At 35.1% G+C, this 8,666-nt stretch overlaps 1 pseudogene; it reads left to right on the top strand.

The window, feature by feature from the left end:
- The first annotated feature begins 5,663 nt into the window (after positions 1–5,663).
- LOC112481264 lies at positions 5,664–5,782 on the top strand (annotated as a pseudogene).
- Positions 5,783–8,666: the final 2,884 nt, after the last annotated feature.

The following is an 8,666-nucleotide window of genomic DNA, read 5'->3' as shown; positions in this document are numbered from 1 at the left end:
CAAGCTCTGGAGAAGCACGAAGCCCTTCTCGGTCGGTGGGTATTCATTCTGAGTTGCCCATCTTGGCCGAAATGTCTCAATTAAATCTTTATGTGCTTTGAGGTGAGCTAATGTTTCTATCTCAAGAATGATAAAATATTTATCATAGGAAGAAGGCATCACATATGGAGTGTACCCCTTGGGAAACTGTGCTAAAAAATCTTTAAAGACTACAAAACAAAATGGACAAATGTTTTCTGTACATACAAATTAAAGGCTTAAAGGCAAAATTAGGAGAGAGAGAGAGAGAGAGAGAGAGAGAGAGAGATGCTTTCTGAGAGAGAGAGAGAGAGAGAGAGAGAGAGACTGTTTTCTGAAGCAGACTGACACAGTGGGATGTGTATTTGTCCATCGTCATAGTTCAATCTACTGATGAATAGTTAATCCCGGTGAATTCCTTCCGTGATCACATAGATCTTCTGATATTTAATATCACCATCAGCATAGCAAACATAATAATTTCATCCAAATATGTTTATTTGTTCAATAATTATTTTACTCTTTCTTACTTTTATATTATTTTTTTCTCATCTTCCATACTCTTTTCATTGGTTTATAATTTTATTTTTCTCTCTGAAAAATTACGCTATCTTTGAAAGAAAAATAACTGGTGTGTATTGATATTTTCCCAGAAGCCTTCAAAATTTGTGCCAGTCTCTGAACCCAAGAGTAAACTATTTTCAAGTTTTTTCAAGTATACCAAGTAACACACCTACCACAAACACACACACATACACACACACACACAACCACACACATACCCACATTCTATTATTTATGTCAGAGGTCTTTTAACACTGGAATTCTTAATAATAACCAAAATATGCTCCATCCTACAAAGTCATAACCTGCCACGTTTCTGCTTCTGGTCGGACATCTGACATGGGTAAGGAGTCGGTGCTGGGTATTGGAGTCGGTGCTTTCAAATGGAAATAAGTGTCAAATGACATGAAATGTAAAGCCGTGTCTTGGTGAAAAGTGGCTCAAGATCCTTAAAGGAAGGGATAGTCTCAGACAAACATTCAGCTCAAAGGGAGCTGGGCACACACGACGAATGCGCATGCACAACTGGGCACAGCCAGAGGGTGCCGGAGACTGTGTGAGCATGAGGTGAGGGCGGTGACGTAGACCTGAGCTTCGGATGCATGAAAATGTGCCTACCTGCTCAGAATGAAGAGACAGCAAATACGATGAGTTAGCTCTTATCAATATCATTAAGATAACGCCAAAAATGGTATCAAGAGGAAACTAATGTCTTATAAAGAAAGGAAGAAACTGATGTCTTATAAAGAATCACAAATCAATAATTTTTGACAGAAAATATACCAAGCTGAAACAATAAGTATCTCCAATCGCCTCCCTTTTAAAGAAAATGTAAGCACAGGTCATGAGCCACAGTCAATGTCACAGAACGTAGACTCTTATCACTAGAACTTAACTTACTTTATTGAGAGTTGTTAAGAAAGAAAAATAGTACCATATTTCTACAGACAAACTTCATAGTTTATCTCCAGCAGAAAGCTTTTATATGAATTAATACATTTCTTAGGCAGTGAAGAAGTAAAACTACTTTATGGTTCAGCAAAATTTGTATCGTCACAAAAAGAAAGTTCAAAGTATGTGTTTTTACTTTTCGACATATTTTATTATTTCCCAATATGAGGCTCAGAACCGCTTGCTACAAAACGTATATTTCTACAGAATCGTTAATGTAGGAATTTTATTTCCAGTAACGATAGCTGCTTTCATGTGGTACTTTCCACGAAAAATGCAGTGAGGGAGAGAAAAGCTAATGTAAGCTAACTTTAAGTCAACGACTGTTTGTAGATAACAAATCACAATAATTCCTATGCCTATTCGCTGGTTTTCCTGCTTGAGGATGTGAATTGCAGCTCTAGAACTTTCCTTTCCTTTCAGCCAAGACCTAGAATCAGCCATTTTCTGTCTTCCCAATCTCCAGCCTTTTTATGTAGGTGTCTGGTGAGAGCAAATCTGGCATAATTCCTGGCAATAAAAGTATTCAATAAGCACATAGTGAATTAAATTCTATTTAATCGAGTTGTGCAATTTGCTGTTTCTCCACTTCCATGAGTCAAAAATACCCTACGCTACATGATTATTTTGAATTTGTTTATGCATATTTTTTAAGTCAACTTTTTCCTTTTCTGTAATATAAATTCAGTTGATGTTTTATGGTTTGCTAGAAATAATCTGACTACTTTCGGATAACAAATATGTAAATTTTTATCTCATTGGGTGGTTAAAAAATCTATCATATGCATCCAATTAATGTTTTTTTATAGCCTAAGACCAGCTGTCCACTGACACACTGATAAAGTAGGAAATTTAAGTAATTACTCAGATATTTTAGGGAAAATAAATGCTTTAGCTACAATGCCAAACATTTTGTTGAACTATCTTTATTTTCCCTTTTTCGTGGAGATTAGGATATGAACACACTCTGAATGCTTTTAATGTCTAGTTAGATCCAGTAAAATGATTTCTTTAATTTTTTTTCTTTTTACTCATGATAAAATGATTTCTATTAATATACAGGCCCCACAAGGCAAGAATGTCCATTTCGATACTTACAAATCTAGCTTCAACTAAAAAAATAGGTATTAAAATATGAGGCGCACGTCCAGCATTGAAAACATCTCCTCTACAACTCGACTCATTGCATACATACCATTTGTCTACTTCCTGTATCAAGCCTGCATTCTTTATACTATTGAAAGATTTTTTTTAAATTTACTGTTGTGCCCTGGAAAGGAGAATTATTATTATAGTGACTGGGAACTGTTTTTAACAGGTATGTCTTATGGAGAAACAACGCCTATGATAATGTAACAGAGGAGGGGTGAGATGGGAAGCTACCGATATCAACTTTGCCCAACAGTTTAGATCGATATGGCGCATTATGTGAACGATCAACTAAAATAACTTGTTACTTTTTCATTTATTACATAAAAATGTAATGTTTATTAGAACAGTAATAAAGGCCCATGCTAGGCCCTTCCTTTGTTCATCTATAACCTGTCACTCCAATGGTGAGACACTCCTCACCTCCCAAGTGCCACTATCTACCACCCCTTTCTGTTCAATCCCATATACACGAACAGCGGAATCGGAATGATGAACCCGTTCTCTCACGTAAACTGTGTTATTCACTAGAGCAAAGTGGTCACGTACAGTTTATTCTCGCATGAGCTTTTACAGATACCACTCAGGTCCATAGTTCCTTAGGTCGGCATCTCACCCTCCAACCCCTTCAGAGAGGTTTTTGCTACAGTTATTCAGTTGTTACACCATTAGATTGTTTTTTACATTTCTCACTCTATATCAATATTCTCAGACCATCTAAATGTTTTTTGATTGTATGTGTTAAGGTTCACTCTGTGTGCTGCGAAATTCAAATTTTGGCAATTTCTGGCAAATGCACAGTGTCATGTATTCGCAGAAAAGTTTTTCCATTCTACATGCATCTTTTTTAATTTTTTCATTAAAATTACTGAGGTGGTATCGATTAATAAAATCAAATAAGTTTCAAGTATACAACTCAACAATATGTCTTATATATTGCATTGTGTGTTCACCTAAATGTCTCTTTTTTCAGTCCTTGCTCCCTGGCTATATGAAAATTTGCATTTTCTTTTTTTACTGTGGCAAGTAAGTCATATTAAAAGAGTAAAAATTTAGTTTTTAATCTTGTATTTATGCTAGTATTTTCTTTATTCTTCATGTAGTGATAAATTTAATAAAATATAATTGTAGTAGAGGTGAAAGAGGAGGTTTTTTGAATATATTTTGTTGAAAAAATAAAGATATAATAGTAAATTACAGTAGAATGTAATTTGATCTAGGCAGAAAGTATAATAGATTTATTTCTGATAAAATTATTATTTTGCTCAGTTAACAGAATTTAATAGATTATATAGATGAGAATAGTTCTATAATAAATTTATTTTATTATTTTCCATTATTAATAAATAATAATTTTTATTGTATTATTTTAAAAATAAATTGATTAGTGTTATTCTGTATAAAATTTATAAATACCAAATAACATAATGGAGATGGTATTTATTTTTCTTCATTCATGTCAATCAATAAACCTCTTGAACATCTTTGTTCCAAGTACTGTTCCAGGAGTTAAAAATGAAACAGTAAATAGAACAATATCTCTCATCTCTTAAGTTATAGGAAACAGACAATTTCTATAAGATTATTTAACCTGGCGATAAAAACTATAAAGAAACAAAGGCTAATACAGGACGGAAGGTAGGACAGGGCCTTATTAGCTTAGATGAACTGGGTAGATCTCTCTAAAGGTTCCCCCTCTTGATCTAAGACTTAAACCAAGGACAAATGTCACAAGGCAAATCTGGGAGGAAGCAAATCTGGGTAAAATAAATTTCTGAAGATTACATTAAGCAAAATTCGTGTGTTTGTGTTCTAAGTCTGGAATTTTCTCAGGGCGTGGAGGCCATCTTTGTAGGGACATGGTATGTGGAAGTAGAATCAGACTGTATTTCCTTCACTTATTATTAATCTCATTAGCTAATATTTACCTATTCATATTCGACCTGCCACGCCTTTTGATGACTGATTTCTGTGCCGGTACCTGACTCTCGGCCACTAACTTAACAAACCACTTTCTCCTTAGCCACAATTCTAAAGATGTCATTATCATGCTTTATTTGGAGCAATATAACCTCGATTTGATTCTATGTGAGTATATATGAGAAAAATTGCTTAGAAGTTTTGAATAAGATTTTTTGAAAAAAAAAAAGTTTTGCTCATAGTGCATAGCCTTGAAGAAATGAATGAACTTCGTGAGCTTCCTTTCCACTGTGTTCAGGGGGAGTATCTGGAGATATTGGCACCCTCTGATGCACGGTGCTGGGCTAGGTGACCTTTGCTGAGGTTCACAGCCAAGTGCATGCATAAAATACAGAAAGGTCTTTCTATGAATTTTTATTCTACAGGGAAAGGCAGAAAGCAAGTAAGTCCACGGATAAAAGGAGAAGCCCAGCATGAACAGGTAAGATCTGCTCGCTGTATGTAAATAAAAAACCGCCGAGCTTGTTACGGACAGGCCTGGGCTATGTTTATATTAGCACAGCAAACCGATGTGGCTTTTAAAACCACAGTTTAATTATTATATACTTACTTTATTGCTAACAACAATATCTACCTCCCGAACTACCTTAGATAACTCTTGTTCCTTAAAGGGAAAAGGAAGGAATTGAATATAAATCTAAATTTTGGTCTTTTTTGTTTGTTTTTAAAATAACTTTGATATATAGTTAATTATATTTCCATTTTTACTTAAAATATAATAATTATAATAGTCCTTAATATTGATGTGCATAATTATCAGTTTTTTTAAAAACAGAGAACTCTGGAAATGCCCCAGAGTTCTCCAGGTGTGGCCCTTCAAGAAAACTGACTTTTTGACCTGTTTTGTGGATGTGGTTCCACAGTGTAGCAGTTAGCATGTCTGCTTTACACACAGAAGGTCCTGGGTTCGTGCCCCAGTGGAGCCACGGTCCACTGTCTACAACCATGCCGCCCTGAACAAGCTGTCCTGGGTTCGTGCCCCAGTGGAGCCACGGTCCATTGTCTACAACAATACTGCCCTGAACAAGCTCGATCCTGTCTGATCTCAGAAGCTAAGCAGGGTCGGGCCTGGTTAGTACTTGGATGGGAGACCACCTAGGAAGACCAGGTGCTGTAAGCATAAATAATAATTAAACAAACAAACAAACACGTTTTGTAAGTGCTGTTGCATGCACGGATGTCTTTAGTCTATATGTTTTATGCCTTTTCGGGTAAATTTGCTATGTGATCTACTAAGATATTATCAATTAAACAACACAATTATAGTTAACCAAAACTTAAACATGTGTAGTGTCTAAACGTAGGAATGGCACAGAAGTATTTCACATGGGATTCCCTCGGCACACCTTAGTTCTGACACAGGTTCACTGTAGAATGGAACGTGTCAACACTGTCGGTGTTTCTTCGGCAAACACATGGTTCAAATAAATTGGTTTGTGACATTTTAGTAATGTTGTACCTGAAAATACAAAACTAAAAGATGCTTTCCTATCCAATGAGAACAAAATAAGAGATGTGTGTTTCTTTATTTCTTTATTTCATCAATCGCCAAGTTATAAGAGCACTGTGATTTGGAGCATTTCATTGTAATTTTGAGTAGGGTTGCTTTCCTTTACTGCTTTACTAAATATGCTATCGGGAACAATCTGTTGGAGTAGTTAAAATAATATACTAGGGAGCTGCTTCCATGAGGTGTGTACTCTGCCACATCCCAGCCGTGTGACATAAGACACACCTCTGGACCTTCCACAAAGCATCGTGTTTCCCCATGCAAACTGTGGGTAAAAAAATACATCCTGTTGTAGAGAAAAATCAAGTTCATTTGCTGATGCTTAGACAGGTCTCTAATTAGCATTAACTAAGTAAGTATTAGTCTCTGACATAATAATTAGTATTTATAAATTGACTGGAAAATGTAATCACAATTTGCTATAGAGAGACCTATCCAGGTGCGATATTAAATACTAGAGAAAGAGAAGTTTTTATTTAATCACAAAGAAATCTATTACGGTGAAGTGTGCATTGTGGGTAAAGTCCAGAGATTTTTCACTAAGAAAAAACCAGAGTGGATTTCAAGAATATAAGGTAAAGAAGATTAAATCCTGAAAATAATAGGTAAAAAAATTAAACCGATATATTTCTAATTCCATGAATGGAAAATGTTTATATTCCACAAAGTTGAGAATACTAGAAATAAGAAATAAAGTAATAATAGTGAAGGAAAGAATGGTTTTGAGAACTAGAACTTGAAAGAGTAATAACCACAGGAGAATAATGTACTCTACATAAGAAAATTATTAATAAATGCTTACATTTATGATATAATGACTGCTGACATGCAGAAAAATCATTGCATGAATTATATATTAAATCTCCATCTTCCTATGTCAACTATATAGTTACTAGAATGAGCTACACTATGGATTTATGTCAAACACTGACTCATGAGAAGGGGATAGACAGATATAAAAAAGTGAATTGCCATTTTTTTCAACAATGTAATTCTTAATTTCATTAGAATGATTGAGACAAAGGCCTAAAGGCTTCTATTACATTCAGAATAAATTACAAGTAATATTTCAGTCATTTGAAATTTGCTGAAGTTTGTATTGGCCACTGCCACACGATCTATCTTGGTGAATGTTCTGTGTGCACTTGAAAAGCGTGCATACTGTTTTCGTTGGTTGGAGTCTTCTACGTCAGCCAGGAAAATTGGGCCATTCGTGTTATTTATGTCTTCTATAACCTTACAGAATTTCTGTCTTATTCTATCATTTACCAAGAGAACAGTGTTAAAATAAGTGACTCAGGTGTGGATGTCTCTCTCTCTTCGTTCTGCCTGGTGTTTGCTTCGTCACTTTTGGTGCCTGTCATCTGTTACATATATGTTTAAGGTTGTTATGTATTCACAGGACATTGCTAGTTTCATTATAACACAATGCCCGTTTTTCTTTTCTAACGGTCTCTGTCATAAAGTCTGCTTTGTGTAATGTCATTATAATTGCACCAACTTCCTTATGGCTACTGTGTGCATATATTTCTTCCTTTTCCCTGGTTCTTTTGAAACATATGTTTTTAAATTGCTCTAATCGACAGAATGAAGTTTGGCTTTACTACTTTACATGGGCTGGAAAACATTGCCTTTTAATTTGAGTGCTCAAATTCAATTTATGCTCAATTACGTAGTTTGGGATTAAATTGACCATATTGCTACTTGTTTTCTACTTTTCTCTCCTGTGTTTGTTCTCCTGTTGTTCTTGTTTCTTTGCCTTCTACTGGGTTAATTAAATATTTTAGTGCCCAAAATATTTAGGCACTAAATAAAGAGATAAAATATGTAGGGCTTTCTTAACTATATCTTATCATTCTGGTAGTGCTGGTTGAGGCTAACAGCATGAGTTCTTTGCTTATTGTGGTCTGTTATGAGTTGTTTCTTGTATCTTGTTGAATTTCACATTGAATACTACAGAATTCTGACTTCAACCCTCCCCATCACTCTTTATAACTTACCTTTCTCATTTCCTAACTGACGGCTCCTAATTCTCTCCTCAACATTACCACTTTCTAAATATAATGACCTTAGTATGACATAACTCTATTTATTTACCTGCCCTTTTATATTTTGTAATGTTTTTCATATCGTTCACTGGTTTAGCATGAATTGCATTTTTTAAAGGTACATGCCTAATGCTGTTAGATTAAATATCGAGCCGTTTAAATGATGTTTTATAGGTATTCCATATTATGTTTCATTCTCAAAGAAAGATGACTTTTGTTTTTCAGGAATTCAGTTCCTGTTTGAACAACTTGAAATGTGTAAATGTGAAGACAGATCCAGGGAAACCCAGAGCTATGTCCTAAGCTGCTCTGAACTTGGCAGGACATGGCATCACAGTGTGTCCCCTGTGTAGGTTCTGATAGGGCTTCATTTCAAGTTTTGTTAAGATGGGTCTGGAGGAGGTCCAATTTAGTGCAGCACTTCTCGAGTGCAGAAAAGCATTTGG

This window comes from Pteropus alecto, unplaced genomic scaffold (assembly GCF_000325575.1).
Source record: "Pteropus alecto unplaced genomic scaffold, ASM32557v1 scaffold14, whole genome shotgun sequence".
Classification (NCBI taxonomy): domain Eukaryota; kingdom Metazoa; phylum Chordata; class Mammalia; order Chiroptera; family Pteropodidae; genus Pteropus; species Pteropus alecto.
The sequence above is the reverse complement of the archived record's forward strand: the minus strand, read 5'-3'. Positions and strand labels throughout refer to the sequence as shown.